This window comes from Peromyscus californicus, unplaced genomic scaffold, assembly GCF_007827085.1.
Source record: "Peromyscus californicus insignis strain IS unplaced genomic scaffold, ASM782708v3 Scaffold_12__1_contigs__length_115047231, whole genome shotgun sequence".
NCBI lineage: Eukaryota > Metazoa > Chordata > Mammalia > Rodentia > Cricetidae > Peromyscus > Peromyscus californicus.
The window spans coordinates 74,283,890-74,300,144 of NW_026294413.1; positions in this window are offsets into that span (position 1 = coordinate 74,283,890).

The following is a 16,255-nucleotide window of genomic DNA, read 5'->3' on the forward strand; positions in this document are numbered from 1 at the left end:
GATCCATACTGATATTAAGTTTACGGTGTCGGGAGGAGGAGACATGAGGGAACTTAATTTGAATTTAGAAAGTCTCTAAATGATAATTGAATCACAAGTCTGGATTATAATTCTAGGAGCAACACTTGACTTGGTCAAAATCACTGTTAGGAAGAGATGCAATTTCTACACAGTACTTCACATTGATTAAGTAATGTGTGAAAATGAAAAAAAAGTATTTGAATCTTAATCACAGTCATTTGCATGAAATAAAAGTCTGTGTCAAGGGAATGCACATTATAATAACTCCTGGGTGTTTTGGTTGCATCAGTGAGCAAAGAAGTTGTGTGCATTTTTTGTGCTGATATACAAGAATTCCTTTTATTTTTACTGTATCTTTGATTGTACAAAAATTCAGCAATATAGGATTTGGGGTAGTGAGAGACAACAGTTGATTAACTACCTCAACAATGGCTGTAATTAAAACAGATGTTTGATAATGCATGCATCTGAATTAAACTAGGAACAAAAAGGGAGAACGGAGAAATAGGAATTTGGTATGAACCTCATTCTCAGTACAGCTCTCCATTAGATAGGAAAGTAATAAATTAGGGCATGAACTTCAGAAAAATTCTGCCCATCTCTTTTCTGCATATTTCTGTGCCTACTGATATTTGCTCAGAACTAAGCTTCGTGCCCATGTGCTGCATCTCCAAACCCTACCTGGAACTGGCCTTCCAATCTGCAGATCCTGCATGGGCACTGTTAAGAGCACTCATTTCACTCCTACTGAGTGTGTTCAAAGTCCTCAGTGCCTTTAGCCCAGCATAATGGCATACTCTGTAGTCCCAGCTACTTGGGAGGGTAACACAGGGAATCGCTGGAACCCAGGAGTTCATGGCTAACCTGGGCCATATAGGCAGACCCTGAGTCCAAAAACCAAAATGAAAGTAAAGTGTTCCCAGACCCTGGAAACAGACTTTCCTGCTTTGTTCACACCTAACAATTAAAATTATTTTTCAATCGCCTAAAACCTCCTACTTGGGTTCCTGTAGTGTTGGGCTAGTTTTTAAAATCTTACTTTGACGCCTCTTCGAGAATAACACTATCTGAGAATGGAGAAGGTATTCCAGTCACTCCTCTGATTTATGAGGGAGGAAAGAATGCCGAGTGAAATGACAGTTCCCATCCCCAAAGAGACTACTGAAAATAATAATAGCTGTTTTTGAGGTTTATAAGACTAAGTAGACTTCGACTATAAGGCTAGTTGAGCCCAGATTAGAACAAAGTTGGTAGGAAAAGTTCTCTGTCGGAGATAAACTGTGTCTAGGACAAATGGAGAGCCCAGATAAGACAATAGTGGATACCCCAGAGTCAAAAATACAAAGAGAGTAATTAAAAATAAACAAACAAAAACTCACTATCACTGTGATAACAGGACACCATTGTGAGTCCAGCCTCCCCTTTGTGGGGAAGCACATGGGGCAAAGTGCCGGGCATGCGGTTCAGTGGGGAGAGTGCTGCTGAGTAAGGGGGTAGAAGCTGGGTGCCTGTAATCCTTGTGTTAGGGAGGGAGAGGACCTGTGGAGCTCCCTGACCAGCCAACCTAACCGAGCAGTGAGCTCCATACATCACACATAGACCTAAAGAAGACAGTGGCTCCAATAAAGTATCCAAATGAGTGTGTTGAGACTAGTGCCCGAGTCCATTGCACACTCAAAAGTCAAGAACACTCCAGACTCCGAGCATCCCTTTCCTGACACAGCATGCCTTCTCTCAGCCCCAGGAGTTAGCTGAGATCCTTTCCTAGCTGTCTTCTAGAACGTTGCAGACTTTCTTGCAAAGTCTGCTAAAATAAACAAGCCTTGTGTCCAGCCTCACAAAATCCTTAGTCCATGTAAGAACACACAACTTACACACACACCTCTTCCTTTCTGTTCTCCCTCCCACCAGCCTGCTCAGGTGCTGGCGTGTACGATGTCAACTCCCTTCTTGTGACTTCTCTGAAATCCCCCACGTCCATAAAACCGAATCCAGATTCCATCTCTTAGAAGTTTCCTGTGACCATCCAGGCCGCCTTAGTGTCTTTCTTGTCTCCCCCCACCCCGCACCGGCCTGTTACATCTATCTGCAGACAGCACTTCCCACTTGCGCTCATAATCATCTATATTCTCCTGCCCTACTTGTGAGCTCTTTTTGGTTTGTTTTGTTGATTTTTTGGATTTGTGGTTGCTTTTTTTTTTGGACAGGATTTCTCTCTGCAACCCTAGCTGTGGCTGTCCTGGAACTCACTCTATAGACCAGGCTGGCCTTGAACTCAGAGATCTTCCTGCCTCTGCCTCCTCAGTGCTGGGATTAAAGGCTTGCGCCAACACTGTCCAGCAGTTGTAAACTCTTAAAGACTGGGATGCTGTCTTCCCTTTGTCTCATCCCTTCTTTTTTGCCTTTTTCTTTCCACAGATATGTATTCAGTACTGCCACGGTTTAAGTCTGGTTTGCCCTTCATTCACGTGCCTGTCCCTGTACCAGTGTAAACATGGTGGGTCTGCTAACAGTGGGAACCTAGAAGAGGGTAATTAGGCCATGGGATCAACTCTCCTGAGCAGACTGGTGCTGTTTCCTGTGAGTGGGTCAAGTCTAGTAAGAGTGGGTCAGTTTCTATGAGGGCTGAGGATCCTGTACCTCAGTGGGTTGAGAGCTCGCCTTCCATGTACAAAGCCATAGATTTGACCACTAGGATCACACAAACCTAGTATGGTGGTGCATGCCAGTAAGTCCAGCTCTTGGGAGGTGGAAGCAGGTGGATCAGAAATTCAAAGTCATCCTTGGCTACATAGTGAGTTCAAGTCTAGTCTGGGGTCTATGAGACCTGTCTTCCTGTCTTGTCATGTGACCACTGTACAGGAATCCCATTATTGTGATGCTGCTCACTGTTAGGACCTCACCAGAGTTGAGCAGATGTTGGTGGCATGCACTTGAGCCTCCAAAACGTTAGCTGAGGAAACGCTTCTTCTTTAGACTTTATCTAGAGTCAAGGATTTTCTTAGGACAATACAAATGACTAAGATAGGTGCCTACCCTTTGCCAATTAGAGCACTTCCTAGACCTCTTTGGAGTATCTGCAGCAGGAAAACATGTGGGCATTGTTTGGAGGAGTTTGTCAAGCAGCTCTCCACAAGTCTAGATATTTCCATTTAAGTCATCTGCTCCTTCTTCCCAATACACATCTAACCCACTCTCTTTGACAGAAGTCCCAGCCTCAGCATCATCACCAAGACCAGTTCATTATCTCTGATGGGGGTGGGGAGGACAAATTGAAAGCAAACCCTGCTTGTGAAGACTTTCCTGTCTCCAGTTCTTCTTTACTTCATGTGCCCTTCATTTATTCATGGACCACAGCCTCCTTGTGATATTCCATATAACAATACATGCATGCCACCTGTGCTGGCTAGCTTCATGTCAACTTGACAGAAGCTAGAGTTATCTGAAAGGAGGGAACCTCAATTGAGAAAATGCCTCCATAAGATCCGGCTGCAGGACATTTACGTAATTGGTGATTGATGGGGGTGTGTCCAACCATAGTGGGTGGTCCCATCACTGGGCTGGTGGCCCTGGCTTCTATAATAAAGCAGGATGAACAAGCCATGATGAACAAGCTAGTAAGCAGAACCCCTCCATGGTCTCTGCATCAACTCCTGTCTACAGGTTCTTGCCCTGTTTGAGTTCCTGTCCTGACTTCCTTGACTAATGAACAGTGATATGGAAATGTAAGTCAAATAAACCCTTTCCTCCTCAACTTGCTTTTGGACATGGTGTTTCATCACATCAATGGAAACCCTAACTAAGACACCACCCAATACTCCCTAGGGTGATGGTTAATAAGATAATAGATGTAAGACTTTAAGCTTGTCTAAAGGAAGGCACACAATGCCTAAAAATGAAGTTATTAGGCGACTGATCCGGTTATAAATGCAGGTTGCAAATGAACCTGTAAAGTGTTGAAACAAAGCCACAGCAACAGAGGCTAATGTTTAATTTGCCCGAAAGGACCAGGAAGCATTTCCAGAGCTTTCTTTAATATGAATCAACTTCATCATAAATATTTTAAAGACATGTTTAAGAGGGAGAGAAGTTTTTGCTTGTAGAATAAAGATGAATTCCTTTAGCCAGGATTCAGGTCCTTGCTGTTTGTTCCCGTCGGAGTAGGTGTTAGCTTTTTCTCCCATGGAAATATGCCTTTACATTAAAAAATATTATTTACAATTAAGTAATAATTATTCATGTTTGTAGTAGTGTCTAGTGTGTTATTTCCAAACAGGAATACATTGTGTAATAATTTCATGAGGGTAATTTCCAAGACCCTTCTTTAAAGCCACTTTGAAATATATACAATATGTTCTTATTAGCTATTACCACTCTACTATGTTGAGAATACCAGGACTTCTGTGACAAAATTTAATATCCTTTTATGTAACTGGAGTTTTCCTGTGTCCACCCAGTTCCTTCAGCTGCTCAGACCCAAGTAAACATACAGAGACTTATATGACTTATAAACTGTATGGCTGTGGCAGGCTTCTTGCTATCTAGTTCTTATATCGTAAATTAACCCATTTCTATTAATCTATAAGTTGCCACGTGGCTTGTGACTTACTGGTATTTTATATCTTGTTTCTCATGGTGGCGGTGGCTGGCAGTGTCTCCTGTCTCAGCCTTTCACTTCCCAGCAGTCTCCTCTCTGCTTATCCCACCTATACTATACTTCCTGCCTGGCTACTGGCCAATCAGCATTTTATTTATTAATCAATCAGAGCAACACATTCACAGCATACAGAAAGACATCCCCAGCAGTTCCCCTTTTCTTTTTTTCAAAAAGGAAGATTTTAACTTTAACATAGCAAAATTACATATAACAAAACAATTGTCAAGCAAGAATTACAGTTATAATATCTAGTCTATTTATAATATCTAGTCTATTTGTATTTTGCAAAATTAAAGAAGATATCCTATCTATGCTATATTTGTAAGTCTAAGGTTTTATATCTAACTTATCTTTTATCATAACTAAGGAAATTATAACTATCTAGTCTTCAACTACATCGAAGACCCCAGAAAAATATAATATTACCTGAGAAATTGGAGAAGGACACAAGCAACTTTTGGAAGTCTTGAGAGAGTAGACAGAGACAGCTGGCAGCCTGGAAGCCATCCAAAGTTCCTCTGTAAAGTTGGGGCACCTTTCTTCAGCCCACAGGCCTAGAGTCTCTCAGTCACTTCTCTCTGTGTCCTGTAGAATGTCTGGCAGTTTCCTCTGTGAAGCAGGAACCTGAAGGACCATTTCGACTTGCAAAGTTCAGTGGTCACCTTCCTATGGGTCCTGCATGTCCAGTCAATACATTTTTTCAAGCAGTCCAGGCAAGAACAGTTTCTTGCCCAAATGGCTATTTTTGTCAAGAAGAAGATAAACTCCATATGGAGTGTCTTCAATGCCCATCTTTTTCTTTGAAGTAAATCAGTGCTGCCAGGATCAGACATGTCTCACTGTCCAGAAAGTCTAAATTTTTAAAACATTTTAAATGCCATATTCTGTACATCTTTGAAGTGTTTGAAGATTACCTACCTAATTGAATTATATGTATGTATACCTAGAAATGTATATATGACTATAAGTTTGACTACCATAGAAGACTAATTTTTAATCTGTATTTTTTAATTATCCATTACAATCTAAATGAGTTACATAAACACAATACCTCAAATGAGAATAGAAATATATATACAATATAACAAAATTAAGTTTAAACTTGTATCAATAAACTAAAATCCATAGCAATGTAAACATTTTTAAACAAGTTGTTACTATTTATCCTACCATATCTATATTATATTAAAAATTCTCAGCAAATTAGCTATGGGAAGGACATACCTCAGTTCAATAAAGGACATATAGGACCAATCCATAGCTAGCATCATACTAAGCAGGGCGAGATCAAAATGATTACTTAACATGATTCCAGAAATCCCAACCAAATCAACTAAGCAGGAGAAAGAATTAGAAAGCATCCAAAGCAGAACGGAAGGAGTGAAGTGTCTGCCTATACATTTGCACACAACCCATACTTGTGCCAACGTTAGCCTGGAACTTTCTGACCTGGAAGCTCTGGGAGGCAGGAACTGATTCATTATTCACGATTATATAGCCAGCACATCAAATGATACTTGGGACAGAGTAAAGCAGAGCTCAATCAATACTTTGTTCTTTTGATTGTATGAGTTAGTCTGGCTTCTTGAACCCTACAAGGTAAGAGGGGGGTGAAATGTGGGCACCAGCATGCCCATTGCTTTTTCAATTGAAGACTATACTGGGAGATTATTTGACCCTGTAGGCTGGCTATGCAGCAGTCACACGATAGGTCATGTCCACTGACTGCTCAGTTCCGCGGGGCTAACACGGCTCAACAGGGAAGAGCCTTTGACTCCTTGTTCTACGGAAGGCGGAAGGCGTCGCTGCGGGCATCGGGCGGGAGTAGGAAGGGTGCAAGAACTTAGCAAAGAGCCCATGTGCACAATTGGCTACTACTCGTCTGACATTTTAATAAGGATTTTATGATGACACCTGTCTCTGATCTCAGTGCTTAGGAGGCTCAGGAAGGAGGTCAGAAAGTTCAAGGACAGCCTGGGCTAGACAGTGAGGTATTCACAACAGGGTCAGGGAGGTGGCTCAGGGGGTTAAGGAGCTTCCTGTCCAAACATGCAAGCCTGGTGACCTGAATTGTCCCCTCTTCCACAGAAGGAGAAGAAGAAGAAGAAGAAGAAGAAGAAGAAGAAGAAGAAGAAGAAGAAGAAGAAGAAGAAGAAGAAGAAGAAGAAGAAGAACAACAACAACAATAATAATAATAATAATAATAATAATAATAATAAACAAGGTTTTTTTAATTAAAAACAAAAAATAATTTGGGTCATCGATGCCACTAGAGGGATGTGGTTAGCAGAAATGCACGCAGACTTAGAGTATACAGTAGGTGGAAAGAGAATTGGATTGTCACACCCCCCCACACACACCCTAGAAATCCAAAACTAATAGACCTGTCTACTATGTGGCAGTGGCAGTAATGAGGCCATGGGGCACAGAAGGGCCTTAGCAGGAAACTCACCCTGTGAGAGAAGTAAAGGTAGCTAGTGGCCAAACTCAGCCCCGGGACTTGAATTGTCAATTATGCTGAATTTAGGTTCCAAAAGAGCAATATTGGAAACTCACTCGATAATATGAAAATCTGACAGGAGACTTTGCCATCCAAATAGTGAATTACAGCCGTGTGATTATCTCGAAATTTGCCATGAGAAAAATCTTGACTTTTTTCTTTTATAAGATCTTAATAACGGGGACAGCCTTAAGTTATTTGTCTAAAACTTTCCATCTTGTCTCTACCTTTGCACCACAAAGTGGCGGCCCACACGACACTGTGACAAGATGGAACACTACAAGTAGTCTCATTAAAGTCAGGAACAGGACAAGGGCACTCGTTATCGCCATAATTATTAATGATTGTTCTTGAAGGGCTCACGAATGTAATTAGAGCAGAGAACGAGGGAAGAAGCATAAATATTGGGTATGAAGAAGCAGGAGTATCATTATTTGCAGATTATAGTCTTAAAAGAAATTCAAGTGAACCAACGGGTAAAGCAGGAGAGAGTTCAGTAAGTTCTCTGGGTAAAGTACAGACATAACAAGGTAACAACTTTCTTATTTGCTTAAAATAAATAGTTACAAAATCAAACAAGCAAAGTAGCTTCTACTTTAAAAAGGAAACACACAAAACAAATAAAAATGTGTGCTTTGCATGAAGGGAAATTTTAAATTCTGTAGAAGGACATTGATAAAAGTTTGGAAGGAAAAACAGTATTTTAAAATGTCCTTACAGGGGGCTGGAGAGATGGCTCAGTGGTTAAGAGCACCGGCTGCTCTTTTCAGAGTTCAATTCCTAGCACCCACATGGCAGCTCACAACTGTCTGTAACTCCCGTTCCAGGGGATCTAACACCTTCACACCAATGCACATAAAATAAATAAATTTTTTTTTAATGTCATTACAGGGGCCAGTGAGATGGCTCAGTGGCCAAGAGGCTTGCTGCCAAGTCTGAAAATCCAAGTCGGGAACCCATATTAGAGAGAACTGACGTCCACAAGTCGTCCTCTGACCTGTACACACACACACACACACACACACACACACACACACACACACACAACCCACATGCATGCACGCATGAAAAAGATTTAAAAAAAAAAAAAAAGTTGCTGTAAAAATCTATTAGCAATTCCAAAGCTGAGGCTTCACCATTCACTTCCTAGTGTCATGGAGGGGACTGAATCAGCTCAGGCACATGGTCATTGCTGTCACTGGGAAGTTTGCTCTGGAGCTTCCTCAGTCAGGTGCCCGTGGAGCTGGGGTGCCTTCTTTTCCCTTTTCTCTTAAGGGCATTCCACTTCCCGGTGCTCTCTTTACTTCCCTATCTGGACACCACCATCAGGTTCCTCATCTACCCAGCAGGTTTACAGTTCTTCCATGCTTACTGGCTGTTTCCTCTCGCTGCACTACCCCAATCCCTTTTCTCTTTCCCCAACAGCCTTCTGTGATGGCTGGCATGTAGGTGGGGTGAGCAGGCGAAGAGCAGGGTTCGAGTCAGTCCACCTGAACTCACATCCCAGACTGACCCTCTTGCCCGGATGTAACCAGGAGCATGTTGATGGATCTTTCTCCCTCTGCTTCAGACGCTTCATCTACTCACGGACGGTTTCAAAAAGCATACCTCCTTCGTGTTTTCTTGTGTGGACAGAGGTCGGAGGACAACCCGAGGGGCTGATGTTCTCCTTCTGCCGTGTGGGTGCTGGTGAGCAGACTCCGGTCGTCAGCCGTGCCGCAGATACCCACGGAGCCATCAGTCTGGCCCCTTTACAAGGTATTGAGTCACACGAAGTAACTCAGAATATTCTGAGCAATGACAAGCACACGCTGCACACTTTCATGCTGTTTTCCTAATAGACACTAGCCACATTGAAGCGTGCTTCTGTGTGCCGACTGGTTCTCCCTGCACGGCTTTGTCTACGGCTACACCCGTGCTGTGAGGAAAGACTGCTTCCTGGAGGGTTGCTTGGATTTTGTCGCTAGTCGGCAAAGCAGCTTGTGCCTGTGTGAGTTTTTGTGACCAGGTCACTCAGATCCATATTGGATTAGTCTAGTGACAGACCACACCTAAGATGAGTTCGGATCCTCACTAAGCAGGTACATTTTCAGCATCTTTTTGAGCAGTTCAACATCTCTTTTTCATTTTTAAAATGGTGTGACATCTGTTGCCAGTTTTTCAGGAGGGAAACACCCTCCAGAAAGAGAATGGAATCACTTCCCTGTGTCTCCTCCCTCTTCTTCCTATACCGTGTCCACCACCCCCTGAGCTCCCTGGCATCCCGTGGATGGACCATCCTTGCATGAGAAAGTGCATGCTCATTACTTTTGCATTCAGCATGTCTAGATCAACAGCTTCATCTGGGACTTAGGCCCATAACGCTGGTGATGCAGAGAGCCAGGCAGTTAGTCACATCAAAGCAATTTGCTAATTGCTGATGCTTCCTTGCTGTTTAATGTTTCATGTGTAAGATTAGGTGGTTGATTTAACTGGCTCATAGAGCTTGCGTTATCCCATTAACTATCTCTAAAGGAAATCAAATCAGACTAAATATAGACAGAGGATATTAATTATCTGGAAGACATAAAAGTATAACCTGTATAGGAGTATGAATGTGAGAGCTATGTCTTAAGTCATTATTTATTTTCAAACATGTTTAGGTATACAATAACATATATAAACATACGTGTCAATCTACAAGAGTGTTCCACATATGAATTATCTACCTGTGCAGACCAATTCCAATATATAAATTCAATATAAAGTTGTAGACTCAGCATGCAGTATATGTGCTTTATTTAATATGGATATATAATCACTTATAATCTCAGCTAAGAGTCCTAGGGTGTCTTAGTTAGGGTTTCTATTGCTATGATAAACACCATGACCAAAAGCAACTTGGAAAGAAAAGGGTTTATTCCAACTTACAACTCTCAGATCATAGTCCGTCATCAAAGAAAGTCAGACCAGGAGCTCAAGGCAGGAACCTAGAGCAGGAACTGATGATATAGAGACCCTGGAGGAAGCTACTTATTAGCTTCTTATGGCTTCTCAGCCTGCTTTCTTATAGCACCCAGGACCACCACAGCCTAGGGGTGCCCCTGCCCACAATGGGCTGGGCTGTTGCACATAAATCTACATGCTTGTACTACAAGCATGTGTGGTAGAGGCGTTTCCACAGTTGAGGTTCCTTCTCTCCAAATGACTCTTAGCTTGTGCCAAGTTGACATAAAACAGCCATATGGTACTTCAGGTTTTTTTCATCAATGTCTTCATCTCCTTTGTCTTTTGTACATTTCAGCCAGAATTCTAGCTAATTTGACTCTCTTTTGCTCCAACTATGTGCCTGACCCAAACTTTATTTCCATGAAATTCAGTTGACATTTTATTTATATTTTGAGACATTTCAACTCAAGAAAAAAGCAGCATTATTATATTTGATAGATAAACAGTAAAATAGTAATAAGAAGAAAAAGAAGGAATTTGAAATTTGACAACAAAGGGTCAGAAAAACAGTTCAGCAAGTAAAGGTTCTTGCTGCCAAGCCTGATGATGTTTTTTAGATTTATTGATGTTTATGTGGTGTTTTGCCTGCATGTATGTCTGTGTGAGGGTACCAGATCCCCTGGGAATGGAGTTACAGACAGTTGTGAGCTGCCATGTGGGTGCTTGAATTGAACCTAGGTTCTCTGCAAGAGCAGCCAGTGCTCTTAACCACTGAGCGGTCTCTCCAGCTCCCAACGTGAATTTAATCCTAGAATCCTGTTCTCCCTGTATCTCTGTTCCCACTCTGACCACGAGTTCTCAGAATTTCATGTCCTGCCCTGAGGACTCAGCTATTGACTTGAGGGCTCGCCTCTGTTTCCCACTCTTTATTTTGGCAATGGCTCAGAACCACACAGACCTTCACACTATCCCTGTCCAGATGGATAGAACCTGACTACTTAAATTCACGTTCCTGTGACAAAAATTAAGGCTGATTACATCCATATTGGCATTTTCAGTCAGTTCTTTTGTAAGAAATACTAATATAAGATGCCAAGCTCAGCAATACATGCCTGCAATTCTGGCACTGGGGAAGCTGAGGCAGGAGGATCATGAGTTTGAAACCAGCCTGGGCTACAGAGTGAGACCCTAACTAAAAACAGTAAGAAGAAAACAGTCTTGTATAAGACAGACAAGTACATCCTCAGTGTTATATCATACATGTCTCCATGCTACCATGCTCCTTTCTGAGAGCTGTTTCTCAGAAGCCTCTCTTAGACAAGGCTGGACTCTGACACCAGACACTGTGATGCTCCAATCCATTTGACTTCAGAAAATACTCAAATAAAACTAATAACTCTCCAGGCAGTGATGGTGCACACTTTTAATCCCAGCACTTGGGAAGCAGAGGCAATCGGATCTCTATGAGGCCAGCCTAGTCTATAGAGTGAGTTCCAGGACAGCCAAGGGTACACGGAGAAACCTTCTTTCCAAAAACACGAAAACCAAAAAAAAAAAAAAAAAAAAGGCAAAAAACTTATAATTGCTACAATTTACTGCTCAGTCAGAAAGGTCAACTCCCCAAAGCACACTCAAGTTGTCTGTGGAGTCTTACTTTCCACCAAGGGACAGGTTTTAGTTCCGTGAGCATCCTCCATTCCAAGACATCACAGTATCACCAATCACCTTTTGCGTCACACCTGAAAGAGCAAATTTTGAAGACGCTAACCCCCTTCCTAAGAGTTAAATCATTTCTTAAATGCACACCAGCTCTCTCACTCCCCCAGTCACTTTTCTGTACCACCATTTTTCCCCTCATTTCCCCTCCTTTGTATTCCATTCAAGGTCTTTTTTTTTTTATCTTCTCCCCTTTCTCTCTTTTTTTAATTCTTCTTCTGCCTGCATCAAAGTTAGGACTTTGTGGGGGATGCTTTGCTCTCGGCATCTGTTACCTCTTTTTCTTAGGGGCTAAGGAGGAGGCTGCTGTGTGGCTGAAAAAGACTCATTCAGTTTGGAATCGCGGCCCTTTGCTTTCCTGTCACACTGTCAAGCTCAATCAGAACGCAATGAAAGTGATACAGAGGCGAGGCTTTGCTGGCGAGACTTAGAACAAAGGCGGCTGGATAGCCTGGTACAGATTTCACATCCAATTTAACTCTTTGGAAAAGGGGTTTCAGGAAATACATAGTCAAGAGTTGAAAAAATGGAGTTGGGTCTACTATAAAGGCTAAAAGTATTATCCTGGCTTAGATAAGCTCCAAAGATAGGTTGATACTATTTTCTACAGAACCCACATTAGCCGGCATTACACATGGAGCTTTCTTTGCTCGTTAAGTTGCAAGGAGATTTGAGAGGAATTTAGCAGCCACATAAAATGACTCTTTCATGATTCCAGCTTTCCCAGTCATTTTCGTCCTACAAGGTACATGAATAGCAAGGCCCTAAATCATGTTGTTTAACAAATCTGGTATTAGAGGGTTAGTCTCAGTTTACTTATTAAGAATTTAGTTGAGTAAAGGATTTTAGGACTCAGTCCTTTGTGTGGGTGACAATGAACAGGCCCATACTTGTATTTTGGGGGGAAATGTACTTCAGCTATGCGTGTTTTGAACTCTGCTGCTGGGCCCATAACTAATGTTTTGCATTGAGTATGTTTTTCCATGGGAACTAACTGTAAACTGTAAAGAAGAGAAGCTTCACTGAGGACACAGATCCAGGTTGACTTCAGCGGCCTCCGACATGACTTCCTTTCTGAAGCTCAGTTTTCGGTTTTCCTCGATCTCACAAGAGACTTGACTTAAATTCTCTGACTTTTGCAAACTTGGGTCATACCAAGAAAGAAGTGTTATTAGATTAGTGATAGCATTCTGAAGAATGATGGCACCCAGTTCAACCGATGAATTAGAAACATACCAGAGTCAAGTTCCCATCATATGCGCCAACAGTGAGTGGTACACATTCTACACAGTAGCAGAAACACTGACACAATTGTGTGGGAAATGCCACACCCTTTCAGTGAACTATTTCTATAAAGTGTTCTTTAAGACTGTCGGAGTCAAACATATCATCAAAACTGCTAGTTTTCTATGTAGGCAACAGCAGTTATTTTTTTTCCTATTTATGACCTTTATGTTACTGAAACCAGGACACATTTAAGTACATTATATATCTTTATATGTGCAATTTTTTTGTGTATCCAGTGAGTTAGTTGTAAATTAATGAGACTAAAGTTAGTTGACAAACACAGTTGGGCTTAAGGGAAGTATATTTCAGAGAGCTGGTACTGGATCGTCATATTTAAGAAGATATCTCTTTGGAAAATTTGTCATGAATAAGAAATGATTAGAAGCAAGCAAATGATAGACACCACCATTTCATCTCCGCATGCAATTATGGTACAAATTAGAAATGCTATTATACTGGGGCTCTATAATTAAGTAAGCAATTAAAAACAAAAACAGTTCATTAACCAATTGTCATAACTATGCCGACAAGTGCCCATGAGGTCATGGTCATATAACTGCAGGAGCTGATGACTAAGTCTTCCCAAGATCATAAATCCTAACCAACAGCCCTAGTTCCATCTTGAATCCATGTGTTATATAAATAGCAATTTGGGGTAGAAAAAGTAAACAGTGCAGGCAAATGTGAGGAAGATGAGCGCTCTGTGAGTTACATGCGCCACTTGCTAGTGTGTGACAGGATGTCGGTGTTCTTCAAAACTGAAAACAGAGATGGGCCCAGGGCTCTGAGGTGCAGTGTTTGACCTGCATGGATTTGATTTCCAGAGCTTCAAAATAAGAAGGAAGAAGACATTCCTTAGATATTTGATGTAAGCACAATTACAATATTCTTAGAAGTCTGGCTGCTTAGCTCATGCCATTTTGTCAACCTGTTTCTATCTTAATAAAGATGATACTATATAATATAATAAAGAGACCCAGTTATTTGCGCGGAATTATGTGACCATGAGTCCATAAATATTCTCGTAAAATATTTCCCATCATTTCCAGAGAAACCATATAGTGTCACATGAAAAAGTTATATCAACAATGAACATGTTGGATAAATAAAAAAAATGCAAGAAAATAAGAGTGAAATGGTTAATCCCCATACTAATTATTTGTCCCATTTTTGTTAATACAAATTAAATGTTTCACTTGGTTAATGACAAGTTTGATCAAACAGTTCATAAACTGATGGATTGACTTTGAAATGAATTCAGGGGGAAAAAAATGACATGATGTGGAGCTGGCAAACGGCCGCCGCCTCTAGTGGGAACAGATGCCCAACAAATTTGGCGAGTGGTTTTGTTCTCTTCTATATCTGTTGCAGTTCGCAATCCTAATGAATGTTATGTTTAAACAACATGAATAAAGATAGAATGAAAATGAATTCAACTCCAGTTTGAGCAGCAGAATAAAAATGAGCAAACTGTATTATCTTCTGCCACCTAATCTGGGTTGAATTTCCTCTGTATCTTTTTTGTTTGTTGAAGAATCCTTTTCTTGAGTCTCCTTGGCCATTGACAAGGTCTTTTGAGATGAATATGAAAAGATAGATTTAAAGGTTAAGGCCAGGGTCAGATGGTTGCAGATGTTTTGTGAGAGATTGTTCGGTTCAGTGTGTGGAACTCCTCCTGACCAAGGTATTTCAAACCACAGCCTCATGGCCGGCCACCACCAATGACTCCTGTTCGTCTCACAATTGATCCGAGCAAACACAAACGCAGAGTAGGCGTGTTTGTTTTGTTTGTTTTTTTCCGATAATTCCACACACATGGCCCCCTGGACTGCAGGGAGGGCGAAGACTTTGTCTAAAGCCAGAGAACGTGTTGTTTTTATTCTGAAAAAGTAGAATATTTTAGATTTGGCTCTTTAGATGATCATGTGAGACCATTTTTTCAGAGACAGATAAACAGTACCATGTGACAGAGATTGATTACATTCAGAAGGTTGTAAAGTTTCCAGAAGAGAAAGGAGGGTTCAGACATAAAGAAAAATAACAATTAACTTATCTCTTGTCTCCCAATTTCAAATTTTAATTACCAAATGATGTGGAAACAAAGGGACAAGAATTAATGTAGGTCATACTGTTGTCATTGGGAATTTTGTTATTTGATAGACTTATATCAAACCGTAGTCAGAATACGTGTTTGTGTGTGTTTGTGTGTGTGTGTCCGTGTGTACATGCACACTATATGTATGTATGTGTATCCAACTGTTAAAGAATACACATAGACCTGCCTACCTTCTTAACAGTCATATAACATTAACTGAGAGATAATATCTCTAGGACTGTTCTTTTTTTATTATTAATGATTTTTGTTACCTTTTATTTGTTTGTATGTGTGTTCATGTGTGTATGTGCTCACATGCAGCAAACATGAGGAGGTCAGAGGACAAATTGTGGGTGTAGGTTCTCTTCTTCCACTGTGTGGGTTCCAGGGATTGAACTCAGGTCACCGGACTTGGAGGCAAGCACCTTTACCTGCTGAGCCGTCCTGTTGGCCCTCCAGCAATGTCTTAAGAGCTAGTTCTTCTTTTCTCTCTTGACACATTGTAAACATGGTGAAAACATTTCCTTCAGGGCATTTCCCATCCCATCCCTTGAGTGTCTCGATATTAGGGATGAGCATCGAGATCTATTTAGTTGAGCAAGGCCTAAGGACGGTTCCTTTGGACCATTTACATTTCAGGACCCAGGAGACAGGGATGTTTTTCTCCCTCAGAGCTAATAAAGAAGGCTTTTGATTGAAGTGTGTTTTGGAAAATTCTATCTGAAAATATCTGGACTTTTGGAAAGTACAAAAGCCTGGATGGGGTTGATTTCCGGAGGGAAGCCCTTATCACATGCCTGTTCTTGTCACGTGTGCATTTCCCTCACACTTGTCTTTTAGCCTTCCGTACATCAGTCACCCTGAATCATGCCCTGGGAAGACTGAATTTATTATTCTGACACAGTTCTCTGTGAAATAGGTACTTCGTAAGGATTATTTTTAAAACACCAAAAGCCCCTCAAGTAATTACCCTCTCAAACTTCTCAAAAAGGAGGTCAGACTGATCCCTATCACGCTGTAGGCAAATCTAGAATGTTCTAATGTTTTAGAT